Source organism: Poecilia reticulata, linkage group LG16 (genome assembly GCF_000633615.1).
Source record: "Poecilia reticulata strain Guanapo linkage group LG16, Guppy_female_1.0+MT, whole genome shotgun sequence".
In the NCBI taxonomy this organism is placed as follows: domain Eukaryota; kingdom Metazoa; phylum Chordata; class Actinopteri; order Cyprinodontiformes; family Poeciliidae; genus Poecilia; species Poecilia reticulata.
In genome coordinates, this window is record NC_024346.1 from 14,111,203 (window position 1) to 14,128,129 (window position 16,927).

General features: G+C 40.4%; 1 protein-coding gene across 2 annotated transcripts in view; it reads left to right on the forward strand.

Moving 5' to 3' along the window:
- The first annotated feature begins 2,361 nt into the window (after positions 1–2,361).
- Positions 2,362–16,927, forward strand: part of erfl1 (Ets2 repressor factor like 1) — a 67,836-nt gene continuing 53,270 nt past the window's right edge. For both annotated transcript variants that reach the window (XM_008431278.2, XM_008431279.2), the window contains exon 1: positions 2,362–2,726. The gene's annotated coding sequence lies outside the window, so the exon portion shown is untranslated. The remainder of the gene's footprint in view (positions 2,727–16,927) is intronic.

Sequence of the window (16,927 nt, forward strand, 5' to 3'; positions counted from 1 at the left end):
AATGTTTCCTGCTCCATCTGTCCTCTTTTTCAAAAGCAGCTCGTTCTCCTTAGATTTACAGGCTTTAATTGTGCACTAAACTCAGCAGCTTTACTCATGTACAAGGCTGCTAGAAGTAGTAAAACGGTCAACAGTGGACTAGGTCACCGCTTTTTGTTCGGTCAGTGTGATTCCAGGCTTTGGCATATGAACAAACCGTTAAAGCAGCTCTTGAAACTTGACACTCAAGAGTCCAGGAAGTTATTCCAAGCTAAAAAATTGTGATATAGTTGTAATTGACCTCAATACGTAAGCTTTTAACCTGGGCCAACAAAAACGACTTTGCTGCTATTTATATCACAATCTCTGCAGTGTATTTGATTGGATTGATGGATGGTTGGAGTGTGTGTACTCTCTCTATTTGTGAACATATTAGTATTGGTAGAACTACTGAAATATTTCAATACATAAAATGGAGAGTTTTTTCATGACCGGGGACCTGGATACATTACAGTCATTAAGGGCCAATGACTCTTCTGTATAGCAAATTATTTTAGAGGGAAATGTGAGTACATCTGTGTGACACATCTGAAATTAGGYTGAAAACGGGTCACAAAACAGGACAAAGTTTCCAAACACAGCAGCAAATCTACAATCGGATGGTTGAAAAGAAAAGAATCCAGTCCCTGCAAAATAYTGCGGTGGGACCTCAAGTGAAATATTGAACAAGCGGCCAGGAACCTCAATGAACCGAAGCAATGTTTAATCAAAAATGGTTGATTTTGATAGATGGTTGGAGATTTTGTGTGTGTGTGTGTGTTATTTTCTTGGGGTACAGATTAAAACAAAATGAGTCCTGGAGTGCTAAACTTTACAGAGCAAGGCAGACACACCGATGGAGTGACTGACGTGTAAATCAACAGAACATAATCAACATGTGTTTGAAGGTCTACRTATGAGGGGGCTTTACGGATTAATGCATTTTTTTTTTATTAGGCAATAAAGGTATTGGACCTTTTGTTKTATAACATTTCAGAACCATGCCAGGTCATTTCTATCGTGTCTTGCTTCAAAACCCTAGAATGCAGTGAGGGTGTACTTTCTATTTCACCTTGACTGAAAGCCAAACATCTGAACCAGCAGTGTGTGTGAACATGAGACGGAGTGAGCCACTCGCACAGCTTGTGCTCAAACCTCTTGGAGTCAAACAACGTGAATCTCAATCTCATAATTGATTTTCATAAACTGCCACGCATGGTGTGAGGAAGTCCTGTTGCACCGACTGAAAATGGGACTGTGCGGCGCAGGCCGTGCCCCCCCTGCACACCCTCTCAAATCAGCAATGATAAAAGTGAAGCTGAAATGGGTTGTGGGATGGAATCAAGAGAAATGAGATACACCAAATTAGAAGAGATTGGCCTGATGGACTTGGATTAGAAGGGAAAAAGGTGTATAGGGAGGGGATATCGAGAAGAGGAGGAGTGAGTGAGTGCATATGTGGAAGATGGGGAGAGATGGAAGAGAGAGGAGGGAAGCAGGGAGGGGTGGGGGGGGTTTGGTACTTGGCAGTCTCTGGGTATCTCAGGTTCTCTCCGGCCGGGAAAGCGGTCGATATTTAATTGTTATTGCTAGCATGGAACGCACGGAAGCGGGGCCTGTACGAAAATTTCTCATTTATTTGGTATTCTTGTTTTCTCTGCTTTTCCTCCCTTCACCCGCAGCCCTCTTTGCGGGGGAGGAAGGCGGTGGGAGGAGGGGGGCCGTCCTGTGTGCGACTGGGGGCAAATGAGAAAGGGGATGAGATCCTCGGATGGATCTGAAAAAACACAGTGTCGTCCTCTCCCCAAGTTTAGTTTCTGTCCTCAGACACATCATATCCCACCCACTACCACCTCCACCTGCACCCTCCGTCATTTTCATCAAACGTCCAACCAAATATTATCCACACTCCATCCCCGAAGATCGAATCTTATTTAGAGACGACGGGATTCGCCATCTGTTTTCAGATTTCATTCCTCCGTGAACTTTATTTTCCCCCTCGACTTCGGACAAAATTATAACCCGATCGATCCGCTTTCCCGGCCACCACCGCCCGTCTACATATATTTTTCCATGTGCGACCACTTCACCACACCGCGCGGGTCAATTTTCAGCCGAGGCAACGCGTGCAGAACGCAGTCCGCAGCTGATAGAAACTTAGATGCTGATGTGAGGTGGAGGTTCAGCCTCAGCACCTTCTCTGTTACCCCCACCCCCACAACCCCCCCACCTCCCAAACCCCCTTCTTCCTTCTCTGCGCACTCATCCCTCCCCATGCGCCCGGATCGCTCCCCCTGCGCGCCTCTGACCAAATCTCTGCGCTTTCTTCTTCACGCTCCGCTCCTGTAAAGTAATATCAAACCACTTTCGGACAGCAGCAGGTTAGAGAGGAGTCCATTTTCTTTTTTTAATCTTGACAACTTTTTGGAGATAACTTTTTCCTCTCTGTGTGTAGCAGTGCGCTTCCACACCTCTCGCAATTTCTTTCTTTTTTTTTTTTTTTTCGTTCGCGCCGGTATTCAGTCACGTTACTACTCATTCATCACGTCAGTGCAGAGTAGTTAAATGCAGAGGAGGGGAAGGATGCGCTGTCCGAGCTCCTAAAACGGCACAGTTACCGTCAGTCCTCCACGCATGTCAACAGGATTCCCGTTCCAGCCCAAGAGGAGGGAGCTGCTGGACAAGTCAATGAAGGTGCGCCGGTGAAGGTAAGCACCTCACTTCCCTATTCGGTTATAGTCAGATGGCATTAATAATTGAGAAAGCCGCCAGAAATTRGATTCTCACGAGAAATATGATGCACTTCGTGGGTGAGAGGGGAAACCGTGCCCCTCTCCTGTAGAAATTGATTGATGCAGCCTGTGAGCGCTCTCTTCAAACATATCTGGAAGTTTGCAACTGTCTCCTTCACAGCGAAAGAGTTCCTGGCTTACATTTGCTTTTTCACACATCGCTGTGCCTCGGGGCGTGTTGTTCAGGGACAAATATGCACGATAAAAAGTAAAAGACCTTCAGGGGAAGTGGAACTTTGCAGAGGAAAGATTTTGTTTCTTTTTTTATTTAAAAGTTATCCAACACATCACAAGCATAGCAACTTTATAATTTATTTGAGTATTTTTTTTATTCAGTGGAACCCCTCCCCCAGCGCCCCCCCCCCCAAAAAAATATAAATAAAATAAAATCAACCAAATATTTGCTATGCACCAACTTTTATGTACAGCTGATAGAACCGCCCCTGTAACAGGGGCGCATATAGAAAATTTCTAACAGGGTGGCAAGATGGGGGCCAGTGAGAATTTGGAGAGGCCCTCTGAAAATAAAAGTCAACTATTCAAGTTTGACTTCCACCTCATGTTGGTAGTGCTACTGCCTTAAATCTGACCAAAAAAACACAAAACATTGTGCAAAACATATATGGCTGTTTCTTGTGGACAACTAGTATTTTACTTTTAAGACATCCCTGACTTTACATCAAATGTGGTCACGTTTAACATGCAGATGCTGTGATAAAAGGGAATTTCATTCAGTTTGAGAGCACTGTTGAAGGTTGTTGTGACCTCGGGTGGTCTGCTCAGTTTATTATTATTATTATAGAGAACTCCTTCCCAAACACAGAGAAGTGAGACTCTTAACTTTGACGTCCCGCTGACKTTCACTCAAGAGCTGCTGCTTTGATGCAGGATTGCATCCAGTGTTGGACTTTCAAGATGCTGCTTTTCAAGATTTTTTTTTATTTTTTTGCTTTTTCTTGAATTCATTTTATTTATGAAACATTCTCCACAGTTCAAGGTCTTTTGTTCACTTTGGGTATTTCCACGTYATCCTAAAGCAAGTTGTCTTAAGTATTTTACATATTTCTCAGTCGCATATTTTTAACCAGTGCTACATTTTTAAAAAAATGTTCTTTGTGTTTATAAAGAAAAACACATTTTAAGAGACACATCATGACAATCTCCATCTAAGCACCATCCTCTTGTGTAACAGGTACACATTGGTCATCTGAGCATTTTCAGCCTGACCTCTTTGTTGATTTGAAGTTCATGTTATTCAAGGTCAAAACAAACATAAGCGTCAAAATTCAGAATGCTGCTTGGAACTTCTGCTTTGTAATAATTTGGGTAATACCTTTGAGGAGCTAAAGGTATTGCAGATATAATTCAAGAAATCTGAATTATATCTTTAATACTTGTGTTGAATTTTAAAACTGTAGAGCCACATTTCTATGTAGTTATGTGTGATTTTATTCTTTAATATTACGTACATCAATCAATAGCACCTTTCTCTACCGCTTATCAAAAGCTGCATTGATCTGCTGAATATTGCAAATAGGAAGATCAGCTAGTCTTCARCTGCATTACTGCAAACCAACTAATTGAAAGTCTTATTTTGCCTCTTTGTATTGCATCGTCTTGGTTTAYGTATTTAGGCGGCTTGTAGGCATAGTAAATCTATTCAGAGAGAAAATTACCAGAGATAACCTCAAGTCAACTCATTCRTCAAAGTGTCAAAGTGTGATGTTTTTTCAATATTTCTTGACATGTATGATAAGACCCAAGGGATTAATATTGAGCCAAACTTCCAAATAGCTAAACTCAGCATTTAAATTCATTGTTACCTTCAAAGCATCAAAACCCTTTGCGATATGTGTCTGTTTTTTAAGTGAGGCTATGTGAATACTTTAATTGTTGCTCTAAAGTCCTTGTCAGTATGTTACTGTTACCAAGTTGCAATAATTTACTAATTTGCTCGTATATTGCCAWAGCAGGGTAAAGTTAAATTACTGGCAACAATAATTCTATTAAAACRTTTAAATGAAACAGATGACAGCATAGAGCTGAGATAGCCCATAGTTTAGCTCTATGCTGTCCAAAGTGCTTTACAGGAAATCAAATGAAAGGAGTTAAATGGAAAATATTTCTTGGAAAAGTTAAATGTATYGAACACTTCAAAGCATTGCATAAAAAGACACGAATGTTAAGACGAATCTTCATTCTCACACGTCAGTCACTCATCAGCGATCAAACAAACGGTTCATTAGTGAGGTTCTTTGATCGAAAGCTGCAGTAAACAAYATTGTTTTCGGTCCTGATCTAAAGAAGCCAACAGTTCAGTACTTTTCAGGTTTTCAGAGAGTTTATTCCAGAGCTGATGWTGGTAGAAACAAGAGTTTGCCCTATAGATGTCTACATGCTGTTCTGTGGTTGATCACAAAGACTAAGAAATTTGACTTTCAATATCTTTGTTTAGATTATCATATTTGGACATGACATATGAGATWAAAAAAAAAATCCACTTCCTCCATATTTACTGTTGATGAAAAGGCTGACTTGCAATAACCACAGAAAAAGATGTTCATGGATATTTAGTGTTGGCATGACAAATTTTGTAACACTCATATGGATTTTTGCTCCATGTTACTATTGCATTGGGTGAGATGCTATATTTTACCTGGTATTTTATTAACTGCAGAATGACTGCATTGAACATAGCCCATGATTCACATGTGTTATTTACRCCCAGTCTAAGTTAATTGCTAATTCGAAAGAGAAATTGGGTGGAAATCCATAATATAATGCATGAACAAACCACATTGGCAGTTTGTTTGATTTGGGGAAAAATATTGGTCTCCTTCCAGCTCCGTTTTGTATTGTTCATAGCTTGGTTCCCCTGACAGAAATCCTCCAAACTGGAAGAACTCTGGAGCTTTGTCTGCCGAGTACAAGAGACTGACATCTCATAAGTAATTCACACAAAGAGAAAAGAGAAGAAGAGGAATCAAAAAACCAAACTGAACTTCCTCTTGGATATCATCCTCCATGTGGGGCATCTTTTTGTCTACAAGAACCTGAACTCACATCTAAACTGCATCTTTTATACCGAGATCCCTGCTGGAGAGCCTGAATTTCTCCCCGAATTACCAGCAGGATGATTCCCAGTGCAGTTCTGAAGCATTTTTTTTTGTTCTGCACAGACTTTTCAGTACCCCTGCCGTTTTCACTTCTCCCAAATAAAGCCTTTTCTATTGATGATGATAATGTGCTGATCAATAAGGCAGTTTCAGGCTTATTCTAAGCGACTTCATATCTGCAGCCTCTGTATGAATCGAAGGTCTGCYGCGGGAGAGTTTCCCCTACATTGATTATGTATTAGCTTGGCGAGTTCCGACGCCCAGCCCCTTGTTTGCAAACGGTGGTCTATTTCCGAGGTATTCAAACGACCACTAAGCATGCAGAGCCGATATTTATGGAGGCTTTAACAGGTTCATTATAGCCATTGTGGATGGTTCCACGGGGGGTTGGGACGCTCATAAAGGGCCGAGCAGAGTAAGTCCCAATCCACTGAGCATCTGACAGTACAGTCGATGACTCAAATCATTCCTCATCCTCTTTATGGCCACATGGACATTTACAACCGTTATGGGGTTAAAATACAAACACAAACGAATGCAAAGTGTGATCAAGGGTCGTTTTGTGTGAAGGCCATTGCACTTGGTGATAAATAATGCYGCCTCAGGGTTCCGGTTGTGCTATTTCTTTAAAGGAAGTAACCAGTGAAATGGGATTATTTGTTGTCCTGCGCTTAGCTGAAGACCAAAGTCATTAAAACAGCAGGTGATGAAGCAGTTTTTAAATATGTCAGATATTTATCAGAATATTATCGGCATATGTAAATTAATAGTACACAACAGTATCTTTTAAGAGACTCATAATCKGTTCTTTCTGAAAAGGTGAGACAGAAGTCACTGAAATTTGATTTATTATCTGTTCTTCTGCAGAAGTCAGAARTGGGAGATTTTTTTKTWWWTTTTTTTACCAAATTCAGTTTCACACCGAGGGTTTACCATCAGTCAGTCAGTGATAAACAGCTTCTTCTGCTTGCTATCCACTATTTTTTGTTGTGTTTTCACCACTGCAAGCTATGGTTCTGTTAAATAAACTGGTGCTTTCTTTGCTCCAACTTTGAGGCAAACCAGGAGCTGGATGCAGATTTATAGAAATAAACAAGAGATTCTAATATTGTAGGCACCTTGTACAAATCTCCTGCAAAATGTATGATGAACAATAAAAAACCCCACCAAATTTCATGACAAAAAAATTTAATTAGCATGAGCTCACTGTTGCTAATTTTTCTATTTATTTTAATATCAACCATCACTGACCTAGTCAATGTGCTGCATAGGGACAGATGTTTTCTGCTGGAACTRCAAGGGCAAACATGCCACCTTGTTACTAAATCTTGCTTTAAACACTGCTCAGGATTGTTGTCAGTGCACTAACGCATCATGTTTATTAAAACAGCACTAAAAAAAAGCTGATAATATAACGACTTGTGGTTTCAGGCATACTGAATTGAATTTTAGGGTTTTTGATCGTATAGTTTAAACAAAAATTTTGAGGAACCAGGTAGAAACTAKCTCTAGTTACAGCCCTGGTTAAGCATTGGTCAATGCAGTTATCTGTGAAATACAGAAATGATATTAGCAGAAATTATGGCCAGAAAACATAGATTATTTAGCCATAACTGCACACCAGAATATATATAAAAAAGCACATAAAGGCATAGATTTTCCCTTTTAACTGTTGTATATTTAGTTTTTCAGCACAAAACTAAATATTGGTAATTTCACCACTTCATTCTGCGAGACATCCTGTGCTAATCATGCCCGATTCATATTTACCAGGGAAAAGTTTTGAACCTGCTTTTGACAAATKGAGTCAAAGTAGTTTTCTGTAATCTGTTAATAAGTATGCAAAGAAATGTGGTGGTTTGATTCCATCAAATCATTTCTTCCAGTTAGAGATCAGTCAGTTACATTTGATTCGGTTTGTTATTTTTCTAGTAAATTTCTTAAGAATTAACTGGTCCATGTGTGAAACAGCACAGTGATCATTGGAAATRGATTGTAATACAAAGTTTCAGAAAACAGAATGCAATTAAATGAAATAATGTGAGGCTTGAACATTTTAATATATTTTTTCACCACAATTCATCAACAATGCAATACCTAAGAGTAAAAACATTATTTTTCCTTTAAGCTCCACGTCTTAAAAAGGAGCTTCAAAATATCAATATTCTCATATTTCCCTCTGTTCATATTTCTCAGGGGTCTGAAACTTGTAATTGTTATATTTGACTTTTTATTTTTGTAATGAATTGTCTTGGATTTTAGTTGGTTTGATTTCAAATATTTAGCATCTGCTTTCTCTGTGTCTTTTTCTTTGAATTTTTCTGATGTCGATTTTACTTTTACTCTGGTGTGTGTTTGTGAATCTCTGTTGATAAGAAGTCCCTTAGAGACGAGTTGATGTAACTTGTAACGTATTATATAAAAGGTTATTGTTATTAATATTATTATTATTAGTAGTAGTAATAGTATTTACTCTATCAAGAGAAATAAACTGATACAATGTAGTTTAACTACTGGTATACACGTTGCTTTGTTCATGTTTACAAAATGGCAAAGGACTGAGTTAACCTGAGGCCATCTACCATGACCACTATTWTTTTATTTTCACTCTCCAAAGTTTAGACCAGTTGAGCAGTTGTTTTCATTTGAACTCCGTCTCWMACWCTCCACTCGTCTTCCCTCCCTTTTTCCTGCCATCTTCTCCATCTTCCCCAACAACCACAGCGGTTTTCCCCCTTTAGATTGCGTGAACCCTGTTTTGGAATCGCTGACCCCCCTCGGCTCTCTCTCTCTCTCCTTTCCCTTTCCCCTCCCGTCTCCCACTTAACCCCATATTTCACAGCTGACATAYGGCTAATTTCGCCCTAGTCCTCCGAACAGAGCTCTCTATACYGCTCTAGCACGCTTAATTACCCACAATTAAAGCCAAACGCTAACGAGAAAATTGCCCTGTTATGAAATGACTTCAAAAGGAGTGGAATAAGTAGAATGGATTGGAGGAAAAAGTTGGTTGGTAGCCCTTAGGTGGCGGGGAAGAGCTTCACTGCTGTGTTTTTCTCCCTCGGGCTGCCTCTGTGGACGGTGGCAAGCAAAGATCCCACTGGCGTCACCTAAAGCTGTAGACAGCAGTGCTTAACAGATATATGCAAGTGTTGGTACTGCGAAAGCACAGTTATTCCCTTTAATAATGCAGATGWATCTGGGAATGCAGTGTTGTGAAATGGAAAARACTTTCACTTTGATTTCTTTGATCGCAGCAGTTCACAGTCGTGAACATTAAAGATCCACTGTGGAGAATGTGCAACACAATTTCAGCTTCCAGAGGGCACAAATCAACCCAGAGTTTACTGTTTTATTGGTTGATTTACTCCGTTTCACCATGATTGACTTTGGTTGGAATATTTTTATAGGAGAAAATCAAAAAGACGGTTAAATAACTCACGGTCACATCTTGCAGTAAAGTTAGATTCAATGATTTAGGCTTCCTCTGGCTAATATTTATACATAAATCAGGTTTCCTTTTAATGACACAATATCACTTATTTATTTTCAGTCTATATAAGCATTGCTTAATGCACCTTTACTTTACAAATTTCCTGTCTAAGATAAACTCTACACCTTGCACCATATTTTATGACTTGAAATTAACGTTTCCATGTTGTGTGACCAATGCATTGTTAGTATGTTGCCTGTTGTCTATATCATAAGAAATTAAGGTTATTACCTCAGCAGATCCCTATTTAGGTTGGTTATTGCTACAAAGTGTCATCCTGTGATGCACTAAAGTAGGTCAAGAATAACTAACTTTTTTTCCCTTTAAAGCCAAAAGCATATGACAAATGCAGTCTTCTTGAACTTTGTCACTGTTGGTCACATTGCAGCCACAAAATTCAATGTGTTTTATTAGGATTTTATGTGTGAAGACCAACACAACATGGATGGTAGTGAAGTTTAAAGCAGAGATCGGTAATACAGCAATAAAAAAAGGCTTCGGATAACTCACAGAGCTCTGTCTAATCCATAATCTGAAAACTGAAAGGAGTATGGCACAATTGCAAACCTGCCAAAACATTGCTGTCCACCTGAACTGACATGCTGGGAAATCAGAGCATTAGCCAAGAAGTCCATAGTAATTCTGCAGATCCTGCAGAGATTCACAACTCAGGTCAGGAAATCTGTCGACATCATGGTTCTGTGGAAATGGTTTTCTGCAGGGCAGCTGTGACAGCTGGTCACAGTCAATGAAACATTGTCCAGAGAAGAATAAAGGGAAATCCTGAAAGAAAATCAGAAGCTGCAACCGACTTGAAGTTGGGGTTGAGATTCCACTTTTAGCAGAACAATGATCCTAAGCATATTAAATTACATGTTGAAATGCCCCAGTTAAAGTCCAGACATAAATTCAATAGTGCCAAGGCTTTGAAATTGATGTTCATAAGTGCTTTCCACCTAATCTGACTGATACTGAGCTATTTTGAAAAGATGAATATGCCAATCAGTCTCTAGATGTGCAAGGCCTCTTGGARACATATAACAAGAATTAGAGCCAWTGAAAGGCAACCAACACAAAAGAAGGACAACACAAACATATTGAWGAACAATTTAAAAGGGGGGTGTTGCGTGTTTTTCAGGCACACGGTGCTATTTTATAGCACAATCGAGTAACTTTGTTACCTTAAGTTGTTATGAAAATACTGTATATATCAAAAGCAACTTTTAAAAAATGTAACTTTGCATAACAGCCATTTCTGAGGCCTTGAAATTGGCCTCTGTCTCTTTAAAAACCTCCAACCCTTTCTGACACTCCTCCTTCTCGTTAAGCTCAGCAGACGTGCAGCTCCACCGGGTTTTTGTTAGTTAACCGTTGCTGACGCTAGTCTGGTGGAGCTGTGTGGGGGAAGCACAGGAGAAGGGTGCTCTGTGAGGCGGAAGCTCGACTGAACTGAAGCTGCAAGGAGGAGGTTTGGGAAAATAGGCGGCTTTTTATATGAGCAGGCGTTAAGGCACCCCTGAATGGCCGCCACTGGAGATTCAAGAATTTCTCAAACATGCATGTGAGATGCACCCTGCACAGGCCACTAGTCCAACACAGTAAAAGTGTTATCTTTATTTATTTATTCTTTGCTGTCAAAAAGCCTTTTGGTCAACTACTAGCCTAATTTTAGTATCTACTAAAGAAGATTGCTTAAAAGGTTGTAAAAAAATTAACAGGGACATTTTTTATTCTGAAAATATAAATATAAAATTTTCAAAATTACTTTGATCAACAACATTACAACAACCTTATTCAAATGCCCTTGCTCGTATATTTTATCTTAGTTTATGAAGACATAGATCTGAGCATCAACAAGTCTAAAGCAAAAAAGAAACACTGAAAAAAAAGAAAATGTTCCAAAACTATATTTAAACAAGCAGGTTTATATTTTGTATTTTGCGAAGTATTGCTTTCCAGTGTTTGTAATTTGTTTTTGTCAGGCTGTATTGATAAAAAAAAAAAAAAAAGACTAAACTGCTGCTGGATGGTGTAGCTACAATAAATACTTCAAATGACTATGATCCTGAGAAGGTTTCTCACAGAATGACTGCATGTATGATAATAATAAAACTCTGCTGAAAACGCTTTGCAGCCGCTCATCTGAGCTGAGGGATCAGGCTGCTACTCCGTCCCTGACCACAGAGCCCATTTCTGTTCCGGAGACGTCCGCACCATCAACAACCCCCCCAATCCAATCTGCACTTGGCAAAATGAAACAAATRACCAGTAATTCGGATTATTTGCGTCCAGTTTACACCTCACCTTTGAGGAGGAGGAAAAAGTGAGCTATATGGTCTATGGATAATTGGAACAGTGGTAGTAATAAGTGCAGCAGCTACAGTGATAACAATTAGATTTGATTTCATTTGAGAATGCCTCCACAGCTGCTCCCCACTCACCCCCTTTAAGCCCCCTTCTCCCCTTCTTGCCTCCCTTCCCCCTCGCCCCTCTCCCCCTAGATTAAAGTGGGTGTGTTAATTCCGTGGTGTAGCGATCGAACAGCTCTGGCAACAATGGGAAATGGGCTATTGATCAGAACAGCTCAGATTAAGACTAGGCACTGGAGCTCTTTCTTGCTCTCTTTCCCTTCCTTTTCTCTCCATTTCCCACCTTCCACTGCCTGTCTTCCTGTCTGTCCTGCTTGTGTCACCCCCCCTACTCGCCTCGCCCCCCGATGCACATGCTCTCCACTCTTTTGTCTTCGGCCCTCAAACCAGTGGAAAGTGCTTAAGAGTCCATGAGGAATTCCCTTTCTTGCTCCTATGTCTTTAAATTTGAGTAAGAAGTACCTCCTTTAATATGTTTGTGCCCAAAGAGAGCAGCAAAACAGAAAGTACATTTAAAGGAACCTCAGCTTCAAATATCGTCCATTGAGTTTGCTCCCTTTAACAGCTTTCCGTGCTTCAATGTGACATCGACTCGTGGTAGATTTCATATCAGTCTGTCACAAAGAGGGGCCCCCGCCTTTTGTTGTGCCACAATTAAAATCTGCCCCATCAAAACGGCTCGTGTCCCAAAATGAGCTGTCACGCTCGCGCCGCAGGACGGAACACATTGAGTTTGCATTGAACAGACATAAAACCCGGCAAATGTGAGGAGACAGCAAATCCATAGAGTGAAAAGTGAGCTAGGAATCCTCTCCTCTACTTATATTAATTAACTCAGTCGATGGGGATGTGATAGGTCAGTTTTTCATCCTCTTTCAGGCGCCTCCCTGCTTTGTCACATATACCTCCCAGGTGTTGGGTTGTGGGTCGGGTAGTGGGGGCGGGGGGGGTGGCTCTCAGACGCTCCAGCTGCTGTGCACAAATCAGCAGGGGAGGATTGAAAAACGGAAAAAAAAAAATTCAGTCAGGTTGTCTGAGACGTGTTTTCCCTTTTCAGACTCTGAGGATGATGAGCAGCTGCAAATTAAAGCATAAATACTGACAGAGACCWGCAACACACAAATACACAAACAGAAAGCAATGTTTGCATCAATATTGCCACGAGCCTCGGGGGACTCCAAGTATTGGCAAAGCTTTCATCTGCTATGTGTGTGAGTCTCTGATATTCAATGCTCAAAGCCCCCAAKACTGAYACACATCAAGAAAAGAAATAAAACACAGCTGTACATGCACACATGGACCGGACTCACCATTGTGCGACTTGAATCTAAACACCGGAGCAAAAGTGGAGTTTGGAACAGATGGCGGCACCAGTTCAGGAGGTTAACAAGCAGTGATAGACGACTGGAATCAGAAGCCGGCACTAGAGGGCAATAAAGAGGTGCAGGAGCTGTTGAATGAATATGTGATTATGTTGGGTGCTTGGCTTTGACCATGAACATGAGCATGCAGAACTGGTGATCCTTCTTTTGCTCTATAGTTCTTCCTCTCAGAACTRTTGTGTATCATAGTTCACAGCAAAACTGCAGTTTTCCTGAGGACAACTTCAGGTTGACCAAAGGGAAACTCGCAAGATTGAGATTTTCTAGCGTTTTCAAGGGCAAGCTGATAATACCATCGTATTACTACTCTACACTGTTGAGCAGGGGTGGTTCTAACATCAATGACACCCAGGGCAAGTCCCACAACAAAACCACAAAAAAATGTAACTTAACATACACATTAAGAACTATGAATTTAAACTAAGATCTTCACTATGTTTAAACTGAGACAGGTTGGCTGAATTTAACAGATAATCACAGCCAATCTCAAGGCAAACTTCTGCTATATTGACTTCTTCAACTGAACAGTTTCATTTCCATGTCTTGGCTGCCTCTTGCTGTTCATAAATCACCAACCTAAGTTGTAATGTCCAGCTAACGTGAGCTTTCAAAATTTAACCAAAAGAGGCATGGAGTGGAACTTTGAAGGCTCAATATGGAGAGTTATGAATAAAATCAGTGTTGGACATCTACAATACTCAAGTGCTAAAAACACTGGTGGTACTGGTGKATTTGTGCATTAAATGCCTGACAGTCTGTAAACATGGCACCATATCCTTGAGTCTCATAGCCATTCATCCTTTACAGAAGTTAGATGACATGAAGTTGTGACTTCCTTGCTTTAACCTCACAATGCCACCTTTGACCTTTCAGAAAACACAAGGTGCTGGCTTTAGGAGTTTTGTGTGAGAGGCTGAGCATTCCCAAGGTTTATCCCAAAGGAAACAAAATGAGTAAAACCTTTGAACTCAGAGTAACCCTCTGAAATAAAGGTAGAGCTCTAAAAGCCCATAAAACAGAATTTGCGTAAACTACCAAAAGACTTTTATTTTTTTGTACTTCTTCAAATTAATTTGAGACCAGAAATACTTTACATATTCTCTTCACAGTACCTGTTTCACAAAAAGATATACTTTGCGGCTTTAACTAGATTAGTTGCTTCCTGGGGGCACAGGGAGATCATTGGTGGTGCACTGCCTCCTATCTACATAGTACCATACCATACCAACTTTATTTATAAAGCACTTTAAAACAACCACAGCTGATACAAAGTGCTGTACATTAAAATACAACATAACAATAAAAAAATAAAAACTCTTACAGTTTAAAAACAAAAACATACAATTTAAAACTAAATCCTGCTGGAGTTGAAAGCCAAGTAAAATAGATGGGTTTTAAGACGAACTTTAAAAGTGGACAGTGAAGGRGCCTCTCTGACCTGCAAAGGCAAGTCGTTCCATAACTTGGGGCCAATGACAGACAAAGTCCTKTCCCCTCTGAGCTTCCTCCTAGATCTCAGTACCTCCAAGAGCAGCTGATCTGCGGACCTGAGAGACAGATAAGGTGCATAGAGGTGAAGAAGCTCAGAGAGGTAAGCGGGGGCAAGATTATGTAGTGATTTAAAAACAAACATAAKAATTTTAAAATGAATCCTAAAATATGCAGGCAGCCAGTAAAGTGAGGCCAGGACAGGGGTCACATGCTCCCTCTTTCTAGTTCCTGTCAAARGTTGTGCAGCAGCATTCTGAACCAGCTGCAGATGTGATAGCAGCRACTGACTGACTCCCAGATAAGGTGCGTTACAGTAATCCAACCRAGTCGAAATAAAAGTGTGGTTAACCGTTTCAAAATGCTGCCTGGAAAGAAAAGATTTCACTGATGCCAATCGCCTTAAATGATGAAAGCTGGACTTAACCACRGCTCTGATTTRGCTGCCCAATTTCAAATCACTGTCCACCTTAAAACCAAGATCTGTAATAACAKGTTTAAAATGTACCTCCAAGGGTCCCAGGTCAACAGAGGAGGACTCACAGGAGCCACTGGGTCCAAACACAATCACCTCTGTTATGTTTTCATTAAAATTTATMAAGTTCAAGGCCAACCAAGCTTTAATATCACCTAGACATGCCAGGAGATGTTTGATGGAGTGGACATCCTTCTGCTTCATGGGCAAATAAATCTGACAATCATCAGTGTAGCAATGAAAAGACATCCCATGTTTACTAAATAAATTGCTTAATGACAGCGATCTTAAACATTCATAACACTGCATTCACGTAAACCACTTTGAAATTGACCRGAGCTTGTTTAGATGGTAGAAGTCCTATTTGGACCAGCTTCCAAATAAAGAAGCTGTGAGCGTTATCAAGTAATCCATTGACATCTTAACCCACCCCATGATTCCCATCAACCATCTACACTGGGTCGGCTTTAGACATATGCACACTTTGGCCCCCTGCTGGCCTGAGGACCCAAGASCACTCTACATTTCTTAAAACAGGTTGATGAAATGTGCTTGTAAAGATTAAAGGCAAACATGATAGTAATGCAATGGTTCATATAATACTGTACTCATAAACGTCTTTAAAATGTTTTGCTTGTAGTTTATTTTAGGATGTTTCTTGGTCGAGGTTCAGCAGGCGGTGTTGAATGCAACATTTTAGTAAATCTATTTTTATTTTTAAACTGAACTACACCTGTTATAGTTACCTCACTAAGTTTAAAGCACAGAGTGTATAAGTGCAGATATGAAAAAAGGCTGGCAAAATTTAAGAGACATTATTGGTGATGTAGTAGCTGGTGGTCAGATTCTCCCTGCTTTGGGCCRGCTCTGCATCTGCAAATGTTAATGAAAAGCAAAAACACAGGCCAACTCTTATGCCACTAAATCGACTCCACCCTTAACAAACTTTAATTATTCAATTGATCCTCTATCAGTAAGTTAATAATCAATTAAGTAAACCAATGGAATTCACTTGAGTGCAGACAGCCGGTGTCTATGACAATGGGATCAGGCGAAGAGGAGATGGAGGAGGAGGAGGGGTTAAACTGGATGCTCACCTCTGAAGCTTGTCAAGTTTAGGGTTGATGATAGACCAAGATCACATTCTTGTAAAATTRGCATTTTATGAGCTAAAAACAGTCATGGGGAGTCAAGTCACAACGTTTGTCTAATCTGATTTTAAAAAGACAGTTTAAAATGTTCAAAATGAGAACCCGGTAAAAAGCTTTATAATGTAATGTGAAGCAGGAACTGAATGAATGTTGATAGCTGGACTTGTCTTTCTAATATGATCCAAGAAAAAGAAAGATAATCATAGRTATAATTCTAGTTTAAGGCAGTCAGAACACAAAATCCCGTTGCACTTGAACTCCACAAAGTGACCTCCTTTATTGCTTATTTGGGTGGGATTGACCGTAGAGTCAAAATGATGACCTTTTTGATGGCCAGAACTAAGTTTGCTGGAAAGCGGCTCTGGCTGGACCCCCGGAAAGGCTCATCTTGTGGCAGCAAAGCACAGAAAGCGCTCAGAGTCGCAAACGGAGCCAGCGCCGCACAGCGCACTCACAGCCCGCTCACAAACCTCATACTTGAGACACGGGAGCGGAAACGGGTCGAATCCTACTTCAAATTCTCTTTCCTCTCGGCTTGTCGACCGGGGAAAACAAACCGACCTGAGGCGCGGCGAATGGGGATTTACTAATTAACTACTTGCACATACACTCATACACACACGGGGAGAGAGAGAGAGAGAGA